This window comes from Acipenser ruthenus, chromosome 13 (assembly GCF_902713425.1).
Source record: "Acipenser ruthenus chromosome 13, fAciRut3.2 maternal haplotype, whole genome shotgun sequence".
Taxonomy (NCBI): domain Eukaryota; kingdom Metazoa; phylum Chordata; class Actinopteri; order Acipenseriformes; family Acipenseridae; genus Acipenser; species Acipenser ruthenus.
The window spans coordinates 17,360,056-17,373,536 of record NC_081201.1 but is presented as its reverse complement, the minus strand read 5'-3'; positions in this window follow the sequence as shown (position 1 = coordinate 17,373,536).

Here is a 13,481-nt window from a genome sequence, read left to right as displayed (position 1 = left end):
ATTTAAATACACCCCACTTAATGATAACCCCTTTATTCCAAAGGCTATAGCAGATGGGATTTATGGAATTTGGAGAAAAAAGGGTATTGAGCATCTTGGAGACCTGTATAGGGACAATTTTTTTTTAAGATTTACACAGATAACTGAGGTATTTGGAATACCAAAAACACATTTCTTTAAATACGTACAAATTAGAAGCTAGGTAAGAACAAACATTTTTTTTCAAAACCTCCTGAATCCCCCTTGGAAAAAGAAATATTCAACACTGTATCCTCTAAGGGGTTAATTTCTCGAATGTACAATGTTTTGAATAATAATCTGAAACATAACCACACTGGGATTAAAGTGAAATGGGAAAAGGACTTGCAGTGTGAATATACATTGCAGGAGTGGGAAAGACTACTGGAAAATTCTCAGTGATTATTAACAAGCACTAAACATAGACTGATACAGTTTCCCATACTGCACCGCACTTACTACACACCACACAGACTACACCAGTTCAATAAAAATATTACTGCAACCTGCCCCAGATGTAAAGTGGAGACAGGGAATCGCTTGCATATGCTATGGAGTTGTCCAGTCTTAAAGACCTACTGGGATAGTATACATCTCAATATATCAAAGGTGCTGGAAACCCATATCCCACCAGATCCCAGGATTTCAGTTATGGGGGACGATTGAGAGTTATTACATCTGAGCACTTACCAAAGAAAATTTGTACTACTTGCAATGCCAGCAGCCAAAAAGTGTATTCTTGTGAATTGGAGGTCTGAACACTCTCCTTCTCTAAACCAGTGGTGGAGAGAATTAACATCATACTGTACCCCAGAAAAAATCATGTACAGTGTAAGAAAAACTCCTAGGGGTTTGAAAAAATATGGGGTCCTTTCATTAACTACATCCCTGAAATAGACTTTCCCCCAGGTAATGAGGATATATCCAATAACTGATTATAGGCTAGCCTATATATATATATATATATATATATATATATATATATGATAAAGATGAGCAAAAAAGACTGTATAAAATAAACAACACAGGTAATGAGCTACATTTTATGCTCAAATATACGGGAAAAACATATTCTTTTATTCTAATACAATTGCTCAGAGAAATAAGTAATAAAACATTTTCTCAAAAAGATAGGTGTCAGAATTATTGGCACCCCTAAAGATTCTTATAAATAAAATAAAACAAAATTAAATCTGCATTAACATTCTACTTCTTTAAGTTCATCTCAGTCTTAAGGAACTGTATTGTGACCTTCCATGGCTTCCTGTTTCAGTGGGGTATAAAAATGAGGTAACACACATATGAAATCCTTTTGTCATCCATCACCATGGGGAAAGGCAAAGAACTCACAAATGAAAAGAGACAAATGGTTGTTGACTTTCATAAATCAGGCAATGGGTACAAAACAATAGCTAAAAAACTAAATATACCACTTACCACTATTAGGGCAATAATTAAGAAGTTCAAAACCACTGGAACAGTGGTAAACTTGCCTGGTAGAGGACGCAAGTGTATCTTGCTCCCACGCACAGTAAGGCAGATGGTTCGGGAGGCAAAGGGAAATCCAAAGGCCACAGTTGGAGAATTACAGAACTTGGTTGCATCTTGGGGTCTCCAAGTCTCCAAATCTACAATTAGATGCCACCTCCATGCCAATAGGCTATTTGGAAGGGCTGCCAGAAAAAAGCCTTTATTGAGAGCAACCAACAAACGTAAGCACCTGGAGTTTGCTAAACGGCATTGGCACTTCGATTGGAACCGGGTGCTATGGTCAAATGGGATGAAAATAGAGCTCTTTGGCCACGCACACCAGCGGTGGGTTTGGCATCGAAAGAAGGATGTGTGTGCAGAAAAGAACCTCATACCTACTGTAGAATATGGTGGTGGATCTGTGATGTTATGGGACTGCTTTGCTTCTACTGGTCCTGGGGCCTTTGTTAAGGTCAACGGCATCAGGAACTCTACCCAGTACCAGGACATTTTAGCCAAAAACCTGGTTGCCTCTGCCAGGAGGCTGAAACTTGGCCGCAAGTGGATCTTCCAACAAGACAATGACCCCAAGCACACATCAAAATCCACAAAGAAATGGTTAATTATTATTATTATTATTTATTTCTTAGCAGACGCCCTTATCCAGGGCGACTTACAATTGTTACAAGATATCACATTATACATTATTTCACATTATACAGATATCACATTATTTTTACATACAATTACCCATTTATACAGTTGGGTTTTTACTGGAGCAATCTAGGTAAAGTACCTTGCTCAAGGGTACAACAGCAGTGTCCCCCACTGGGGATTGAACCCACAACCCTCCGGTCAAGAGTCCAGAGCCCTAACCACTACTCCACACTGCTGCAACACTGCAACACTGACCACAAAATCAACATTTTGCAATGGCCATCTGAGTCTCCGGACTTGAACCCCATTGATAACCTGTGGTTTCAATTGAAGAGGGCAGTCCATAAGCGCAGACCGAAGGGTATCAAGGATCTGGAAAGATTCTGTATGGAGGAATGGTCTAAGGTCCCTCCCAATGTGTTCTCCAAACTCATTAAACATTATCGAAAAAGATTCAGTGCCGTTATCCTTGCAAGGGGAAAGTGCACAAAGTACTGAAAACAAGGGTGCCAATAATTGTGACACTTCATTTTTTTTTGGAAATAACTTTATAATTTGAGAAATGTGTAATTTTGGTTGATTCCATTGAATCATTAATAAAGTCAAATATATTCCACGTGTTGGAAAATTACAATATAGCTCAGTACTGGTATTATTTATTTTATACAGTCTTTTTTGCTCATCTTTATCAAGGGTGCCAATAATTTTGGAGGTGTCTGTGTATATATATATGCAGGGTAAATGCAAGAATGTACAGTATACTGTTGAGGGACGGATGAATAGCAGGGGGTAAATGTGCATTAGCAAAATTAAAATCTGTAACCCAGGAAATAACAAAGATGTATTATTAGAGAAGCTGTTTTAATAAAGAAGACTGCATTTTATTTATTTATTTATTTATTTATTTATTTATTTACTCACTGTAGGGGGGGGGGGGGGGTGACCTGTATTGTATTGTTATTCATGTTTTTGACTTAAAATACAATAAAAATATAATAATAAAAAAAATAAATGCAATAAATAACTACATAAATAAATAAAGCCGAGCGAGACCTATCATAATAATTGAATAAGGGGTCCATCATGAATCACAGCCTTTGACGTACATGGAAATTAATTTGCAAGTCGGTGCTAATGTTTGAGTTCATTTGAAAAGGCACTCAGTGAAAGGCTTTTCTCCTCAAGACTTCCGACTGGTAATTACTGCAGTTTTCCTGTTTATCTGATTTTAATAAGAGTAATGCTTTAGTTTCATAACTGACAAAATACAAGCAGGTTAATCCATATAAAAACACAAAGTAGCATGGCAGGCCAAAGGATCATTTAGAGACATCTCAAATTGCATTTTAAGATATCTTGAAATTCTCAGAGATATCTGGAAATCATTTGCAGATATCTTCAAATGAATTTGAGATATCTGTAAATAAATCATTTTGAAGATATCTTAATTTTAATTTTGAGATATCTACAAATGAAACATATATATTTTTTTCAGATTGATTTACAGATATCTTTAAATAATGTTTTGCTAGCTTGGTACACCAAACTGTAATTTAGTTCCTTGAAAATGCTTTATGTTTTGAATGGACGTCATGTCCATTTAGAGATATCTCTAAGTAACAGTAAATTCTTTTGAGATATCTAAAAATGATTTAGAGATATCTCTAAGTGAACATGAAGTAATTTCGAGACATCTTAAATTTAATTTTAGATATCTGAAAATTATTTAAAGATATCTCAGATATCAAGAGTTTGAAATCTCTTAAAATGATTTAAAGATAGATATCTAAAAATGCATTTAATGCAAATAATGTTCAGATATCTATAAATGTGCTTTAGATATCTTAAAATGATTTAGAGATATCTTTAAATATTTAGAGATATCTATAAATTAATTTGCGATATCTATAAACAATCATTTAGCTTGGCATTTGCCTTAAAAATACATTACTGGGATCCAGACTGTGACTAAAATGGTCACCAGTGTTCCTGAAAAAAAAATATTTAGGGAATTAAAAATAAAATGTACTGCAGCTTACTTAATTTCAGTAGAAAAACTGCCATTCACTAAGTTCAGCTTTCAGATCGTGGTAATGATAAAGAATGGGTTGGAAATACCTCAAATGTATGATACTGTGTTTACTGTGTTTAATATTGTAAATAACAGAACAAACTCACTGAAAGTTAAACTTGTTTTACTGAAACAATAACTGGTTACATGTACAGTAACAAACACAGTGCTGGCTGCGTTGCATGCTCTCAGACCAGGACTCCACTAACACTGAGCATGCGAGCTGCAGCACGCTATTCCCCATATTACTGTACACAATTAGAGGTGCATCACCAATTCCATACACAATACTTGCAAAATATTGCAAATATAAAATACTTCATTGCAGTCATCAGCTGCACAGATTACCTCTTCACAACAGAATGAGGCAACAAACAAGTGAGTCTGAACATAAAGTGCTGTTTTAGCATCACTTTAGTGTCTGAGCAAGTTGTTGTATTTTAAGCAGTTGAATATTGCAGCAACCAACTTGCTCCTGAAGTGGAATCAACAATTGAAATTGGCGATCTGGCCATTGGCTCATAAGGCAAAAAGTTGATTTGAAGCCCTGCATTATTGCACAATGAGGGTAGTAATGGTATTTATCATTTCATATATGGTGTAGTTTTGTGTTTTTTGCCTAAACTTATTAACAGCTTTACATTTGCAGACACTAAAACAATAAGTCATATTGTTTCCAACCAAAAATGGAATCCAAAATGTAAAAAAGAATAAAACTAGATGCAAGGCTTTTTACGGTGCTCACCAAATCTTGAATTAATTTATTTGTTTGGTTGCTTGGGTTTTGAAGTTGAAGTGTTTTTTTTGTTTTTTTAAAGACTGGGTTTGATGCACTGAAGACATGATTTCTTCATTCTCGGTTCAGAAGGCTCGGTTCAGAAAAGGGCTTGTAACCAGGAGGTCTCCGGTTCAAATCCCACCTCAGCCACTGACTCCTTGTGTGACCCTAAGTAAGTAACTTAACCTCCTTGTGCTCCATCTTTCGGGTGAGACGTAGTTGTAAGTGACTCTGCAGCTGATGTATAGTTCACACACCCTAGTCTCTGTAAGTCGTCTTGGATAAAGGCGTCTGCTAAATAAACAAATAATAATAATGTAATGAACAATCGATTGGTCAATTCATCAGATTATTTTTACATAGCGCCTTTCAAGGCAAAGCCATGTCAAAGCGCTTCACAATCAAAGAAAGAAAAAAGGCCTGTAAAACAAAATACAAAATAAAAACAAAATGTATACACACTCTAGGCTTGAGAGGACAAATAGGTCTTCAGTTAGGACTTAAAAGCGTTCCAGAGAGGTGGAGCATGGTAGGAAAAACTCGCCCTCCTAGCGTGGCACACCTAGACACTGGGAACCAGCAGACCTGAATCTGCCGATCGTAACTGGCATCCCGGGAGATATGGAGGGGGCAGCTCATAGACATGCAGGTCCTACACCCTGGATGCTTTACAGCTCAGATAGACATGCAGGTCCAACACCCTGAATGCTTTACAGCTCATAGACATGCAGGTCCTACACCCTGAATGCTTTACAGCTCAGATAGACATGCAGGTCCAACACCCTGAATGCTTTACAGCTCATAGACATGCAGGTCCAACACCCTGAATGCTTTACAGGTCAGCAACAGAATTTTCAAAGTGATATAGAAGCAGTCGCAGTGACCCAGTGTGGATGCTCAGTCCCTAACACATATGTTTTGTATAGGTGTATATTCTATGTTACCATGGCAACAACCCCCTAAACTGCAAAACAACCAATCCTGGTATCAGCTCCGTTCATACGTATGTAGATGGCTGATAGCGTTTTTATCACTCCTACCTGCGTCATCACTGCCTGCGCCGCTTCATGTCAACAGCAGCCTGTTAAGCACACAATGGGCCTCGTTTACGCAAGGCCATGAAACACTATGGTGCACCATAATTGCAATTCGTGTGCACGTTCATGATTTTCATATGTACTATTGTAATTGCATTCATTACTGTGCGAAATAGTGGGCATGTTATGGCGCACACTGATTTTACTGTGCCACACTATGGTAATCAGAATGAATATGTGATGTGTATGGTAATGTATGATAATGTATTTAAATGAGGCGCCCCGCTCTGAATAATGAGATGAGCTTTTTTCACACTGTATTTACTAAAGGGCGATAATCGTATGGTGCACCTTAAAGTGAGCGATAATTAGTTTGTTTGGAAACCAGGCTTTACCCACTGATAGATGCACTATTTAAACCTATTTTTCTGGGCTGAAATTTATTTGGCATCATTTACTAAAGGGCGATAATCGTATTGCTTGCATTAAAGTTTTCATATAAAGCAGTGAAAATTACCTGTAAATAACAGGTTATATTAAGTGTGAATAAACGTGAATGAATGTTATAATTTCTAAGGTTTTATTTTCTAGTTCCTTACATTGGTACAAATAATAGACTGGTTAAATAAAACATTGGACCAAACAAGGTGTTATAATTTAAAACAGCCTCCTCCACTAGAATTTCGCACTCCTCTGAATGCAGTTTTAGTTTGTGTTGCCTCTGCCTGTCCCCTCCATTCTCTGTGCTGGTCTCACAATATAGCAAACATGCTGTAGAAAACATGAACTGCTACATCATCTTTCATTTTTCTATCTTGTACATATCATTTTAATGAGAGCTCCTAGTTTCATGCCTTACTTAAAGGTAATACTTACTGTGTCTTCAGGTTAAAACATGTCACTGGCTGCAAAGCATGGCAGTCATTATGGGGCTAAGCTGGTTGGTTACTTATAAAAGTTTCCCACAGGAAAAGCATAGCAAAGTATAACAGACCACACTGAAAGCATAGTAAAGAGGTGCAGATAACCTGCCCTCCCTTATCTCCTCTCTCAGGGTCAGTGCTGGTGAATTTAAAGGTAAACAAAAGACGAGTCGCCTAGTATGTCACCCAGCAATTGATGACTTCCTGTATCCATGGAAGAGCCATCACCAGGATGTTGGCGTGTTTACCTTGGGATTGAATGACAGCCTTGACATTGCTTGTTTTTCCACTGTGAACACACAGATAGATAGAGCACAGTGTGTCCCAGCAGTTAGACTGTCAGCAGACTTGCACAGTCATTTTGTTTCTTTGCTTAGTGTATGTTTACCCGAACAGAACAGGTGAAGCATGGGCTCTTCTGGTTACAAACAACTTTCCACACACTTGCTTTGAACAATTGAAACACCTCCAAGATGCAGCACTCACACTTTTTATGCAAATGCCTTGCGTGAGTGATTAAAGGAGTGCTTACCAAGACTGCAAAATCAATTTTCTTATCTCTCATTAGCAGCAACAATATCACTGGTCCTCTTAAACCACTTATAGACTGGCATTTCCTGTGCTGTACGTCACATGGACTGATTGGAGGACAATGCATCAAAGGAATTAGGCACCTTAATTAATAGTGTAGTATTTAAAGCCTTGATTAGCATTGCTCAGACGTGTATATGCAAATGGAATACCTCTAACATATACGAGTTACACCTCCCTGTTGCAAGTCAGTTTCAGTCACAACAGGCAAGACAGCAGTAGGACGGATTTGAATCAGTCATGTGAAAGGCAGTCCATTAACACAAAAGTGTGTGCTACAGGTGGCATGGTATTTCTTATATTTGTCAACCAGCTGGAATCCAGCCCTTTTGATTTCTTATCATTTTGTATTTGTTTGACCTACACAGATGGGATATGACTTGATCTTAAATAATACATTGAGTGCAGGCAGGCAGGCAGCCTTTTTTTTTTATTAAACTCTTGTGAAGTGGCTTGACTGGGAAAGGGGGGAGTTCTCTGTTCACTGCCTTGTGCTGTCAGATGGTGATTTTTGTAGCCACAGGACATAATTAACATTGAGATTCCAATACCTTTCCATTCAATCAGCCCCTCAGCCACGCAGGATGCCATTTCACACTTTCATTTACTGGCTCTGTGTAATTGTGTGCAGTAAGTGGTTCAATGCTTCCATCATTATTGATGGGTTTTCTCTGAAACAACTGCTGGAAAAGCATCAATTGCTTAATTTGATTTTCTTACAAGTAAACTGCCATTACAAACAAAGTCAAGTAACCTACTGACTGCCACCCTGAAAGACACAAGGATGCGAGAGCCCAAATGACTGCAAGAGAGGATTTTCAATCACAATGCTGCCAGAGAGAAACCTGTGTTGAACCTGCAAAACACAAATGAACATGCAACACATCTCTGACCGAAATACATTATCTAACAGAGTAACTATCAAAAAGAATAGTGTTGAGAAGCTTCAAGTGAATGTAGCTGACCAAGCAATTCCATAAATCTTTCCTTTAACACACTTCCATTGACTAGTACAGTAGATCTCAAATATGTGTAACAGTAAACATGTATTTATATATTTAAAACATGCTATATGGGATTACTGTACATTAGATTAAAGAAAAGTCTGTTTGCAAACTGTGCTTTCGGATAGTGTTGCACTTCCTTGGTCATTTCCCAACCCCTTCAGTGGCTTATTTCCTGTCTATAACCAACCTGCTGCTTCCTCTGTTGACTGATATGTTTCCAGCCAGTAACATGCTTTGACCCAGGAAGTGCAAGTGAAACATCCTGAGAATATAGCATTGAAACTGAGTACTTTCTTTAACCTAGAGTAGTAACAGATCCCTTTTTTCAATACTGTGACCTATGTAGCAAGTGGAAGTGTCGACTCTACAGAACTTCATTGTTCTTTTTTCAGATTAGGAGCCAACAACACATTTTCTCTTTTGTGGGAATTTGTGGGAATTTGTGCCTAAAGCCTGCAACTATTTGACTAACTTCTAATGCTAATACCCTGGTAGTTCCTGACAAATACCAGTTCATCTGGTGAGGCAAACCTTGTTTAAAGCAATCATTGTCCTGTCTGCCTCTTTTATTTGCTCTTATAGGTCATGTTACTGAGCCTCCTGTTTGTAAGGTTATTATAGTTTGCTTGGTCATTCAGACATGTAATTGCTGCTCCAATGAGTTGTCTGCCCAGCATTACAGTGCCACTTGGGACTTTTTTTGCGGTGCACTTTTGTGGGTCTACTTTAAGAACACCAAGCTGGAGCTTGAAACACCAAAATTAAATCAACCAGTATGCTGTGATTCAACTTGTATGGCTTATTGCTTAATTATGTCAACAATCAGCAATCATAGGAATTAAAAGTATGCAAAATGATAGAAATTAAGGGTAAAAATAGCAATACTCTGGTTAGAGTTCAACATGGCCGTAAATTCGAAAAAGAAGGGCCAGTGGGTGTCCAGCATTTAAAGGGGTTAGTTTAATGTGAAAACAATAGGGATAAAAACACTGTATTCAAATAATAAGCATTCTTAATACATTTTTTATTTTAGAATGATGTGTCTCTGGCTTCATAGTGAAGTGTGGAATAGCTGAAACTAGAGAGGCAGTGGTCAGGTTCATACCCTGGGGCTGCTGTGTAGAGAGGCAGTGGTCAGGTTCATTCCCTGGGGCTGCTGTGTAGAGAGGCAGTGGTCAGGTTCATTCCCTGGGGCTGCTGTGTAGAGAGGCAGTGGTCAGGTTCATTCCCTGGGGCTGCTGTGTAGAGAGAGGCAGTGGTCAGGTTCATTCCCTGGGGCTGCTGTGTAGAGAGGCAGTGGTCAGGTTCATTCCCTGGGGCTGCTGTGTAGAGGCAGTGGTCAGGTCCATTCCCTGGGGCTGCTGTGTAGAGAGGCAATGGTCAGGTTCATTCCCTGGGGCTGCTGTGTAGAGAGAGGCAGTGGTCAGGTTCATTCCCTGGGGCTGCTGTGTAGAGAGGCAGTGGTCAGGTTCATTCCCTGGGGCTGCTGTGTAGAGAGAGGCAGTGGTCAGGTTCATTCCCTGGGGCTGCTGTGTAGAGAGGCAGTGGTCAGGTTCATTCCCTGGGGCTGCTGCTGTGTAGAGAGAGGCAGTGGTCAGGTTCATTCCCTGGGGCTGCTGTGTACAGAGGCAGTGGTCAGGTCCATTCCCTGGGGCTGCTGTGTAGAGAGGCAGTGGTCAGGTCCATTCCCTGGGGCTGCTGTGTAGAGAGGCAGTGGTCAGGTCCATTCCCTGGGGCTGCTGTGTAGAGAGGCAGTGGTCAGGTCCATTCCCTGGGGCTGCTGTGTAGAGAGGCAGTGGTCAGGTTCATTTCCTGGGGCTGCTGTGTAGAGAGGCAGTGGTCAGGTTCATTTCCTGGGGCTGCTGTGTAGAGAGGCAGTGGTCAGGTTCATTCCCTGGGGCTGCTGTGGTCCCTATCCATTGATCCAGACAGGCCAAAGACATAAAGTATTATTACTGGATATGGGTGAGGTGCTTTGGGATGAACTTGACCAACATTACTGGGCAATGTAGACAGACATACTTTGTTACATGGGAGTAGTATATTGGTGTAATTATACGCACCAGCACTTAGGGCTACCTGAAAGCAGGACTCGCTGTGAACAGTTTCAAAAAGCCTCCATATCAGTGTGTGTGTGTATGTATCCATCTCCTTCACTGCGCTCTGTCGACAGGGGTGGCTGGATGAGTTATGTATTAAACAGATGGATCGGTGGGAGAAGAGTTTATCACTACTGTCTTTTTATTTTTTCCCCCCATTGGCAGATCCATAACCTCAACCTGTTTTTATTAAAGCTGAGAAGAAATGCACTATAATGATCCGGGTAATATTTCTCTGAACCGAGATTCTTTGAAGTATCTGCTTATGACATTAAATAATAAAATACAAGCAAAGAACCAAAATATCTTTAACAGAACAAAAGGGAGATCGTACTAATTGTGCCAATAAGAGAGGAATCTGGATTTTAAAACCCTGGCTTGCTCCCTGCGATTGTGTAGGATGGAGAGCATAGATCAAAAAGTTCTTAGGAACACAAGATGATATTTAGATGCTTTTATAAAATAATCTGCAGGAAGGATCTTAGACCTGGATCAGACTCCCCCTCGCTTGACAAGCAGGAGCAGCGGCGAGGGATTCATTTTGCACTAATGGACTGAAGCCTGTGTAGCTGGATCCAGCAGTAATTAAAATATCTAGTTACAAAATCAACCGCAGCAATTTGTTCTCTGATCAATAAAGCGTGTTGGACAATTCCCTGATCGCATGTACTGCCCTCCAACACACTTGCAATGCACTAAATCAATTGCTTAACTTCTTTAATGGTTCTCTGTAGTTGAAGGTGCAGAACCATTACTTCTCAGCTTGCCTTGTACAGGAACATGAGGACTGTAGTATGGTCTATGCTTTGGTGGATCTAAACTCCACCGGTGTTTAAACTGTTACTCTAGGGCCCTGTATGCGTTTCACTGAGCAGTCACTGGGGGCAGATTCCCAATGCATCCACAGTGCAGTTACAATGTATTCACCTGTGACAAAGTGGTGAGTGGTTACAGGTGTGTGCAGTGCAGAGCGGATACAAAACAGACAATGATTTCCAGGTGCAATGGTGTTTATTGATTTATTAGACAATGTCCAGAGCCTTAGGGCAAACACCTGTAAATAAATGATGGAAGCGATACAACGGCGTGTATCACTTTGTTTGTAATCCTCAGGTTTGACCCAAAACCATAAAACAAAGTCCAGGTTCTTTTCTCACCCACACGTAACACAGAACACAAACACAGTGTTTATTTAGTGCATGAAACTAGTGCTCGTGGTGAAAAGACGTTTTTGTGACACGTTGTGAAACAGGGAAGTGCTGGTGTCTGGGTTTGTTGCTGGCCTGCGGCTGCAGCTCCGGATAGTGTTAGTAGTCTTTTGAAACAAACAGTTTACTTCAGATAATGAACAAAACACAACACTCACGTTTCAATCCCAGGTTCTCCTTTCAGGTTGTTCTAACCATTTACAAAAGGAGCAGATCACTTACACTACGACCCCTATTTATACCCTCGCTCATGACCCCTAGGTTAACGAGCTCATCCGCTCCTCCAATCCTCGGATGCCACGCTGTTTCCCGTCCGAGTCATTGAGTTTGGGTACCGTAGCTCCGTCCCCTTCCTAAATGAAAGACTTCCACCTACCCCAAGAAATTGTCATGCCATTTAATTAAGGGTACTTTGCTCCTTTTACAGGAAAGGTGGGGGTCATTTCTTGATATTTATAAATGTTGTAAAAACACATATTTATTAAGACACATGAGACAGAATAAATGTTCTAATATAACTATGTCACATACATTGAATTTCCAACGTTTTCCATGTCTTTCCTACAAGTTTCTCTGAAGCAAGCTGTGATGTCTTTTCTCTCTGCGTTGCCAAAACTTTCACTACCCTGGACACTAAATGCCCCTCTCAGTGACGTCACACACAAAAAAACTATCAAGAAGTGAACATCAATCCCTCCCGTATACAATGATATGTGTTTCAAGCCTGTACTGCAAAGTGCAGTGACCGTGTAAGTCATCAAAACCAAGTGCATTTTTTTTTTTTTTTTTAAATCATGTTTACCCGATAGCGGTCCTAGAAGCGCACTTCGGTATGATCGTGATAACACTGTAACAATCACTCTGCACAACTGAGAAGCAGCTGCACTGTCCTCCCTAAGGAGATACTACTGGCTCTATTCCTATAACTAAGCAAGTCAGCAAGCGTGACAGACAGCAAAAGCAGGGACAGAGTTGTCAATTTCACAAACAACTGGTTTATTGTTGTGAACAATAATGTCAACAAATGAAATATAAACAAAAACAAAAAAAGAAAAAAAGTGGACAAAACAGATAAGTATAAAGATGGTACAGATAAGTTGGTAAATGGAAAACAGAAGGCCAAAAAATAACACAAAAGGAGAAATGGGTAGAGTGTCCTGTGGGCCTCAAATGCTGTAGGTTAGGATGGATTCCTCAGAAAAAGGGAGTCTCCCTCCAGGCCTAATCAGCCAGCTTTAGTACAGGTGCTGGCTTCTAAGGAGCTCTGAGATTAGAGGGGTGGATATTTGAATGAGTCAATGGGCAGATGAACAGAGGGTGGTTGCAAGGAACTGTGGGAAATGAAGTTTTAACCTGGCCAGGCTACTGACCCTAATTAAAGGGACAGGCGGGTGAGAGTTTTATTTAGCATTTGAAAACAGTTGCAACACTAGTCAAAATAATCTGATTTAACTGTTCTTTCCTCTGTTTATTTAATATAAAATGTATGTCAGTTGTGACCGACAAATTGCTGGTTTAGGACAGCATACCAAACAGTGATTCTTAAAATTTTAAATAAGTCTTTGGATGCACAGACTCAAAATACAGTATTTGTGAATCTCTTTGGAAACACAAATATTTTC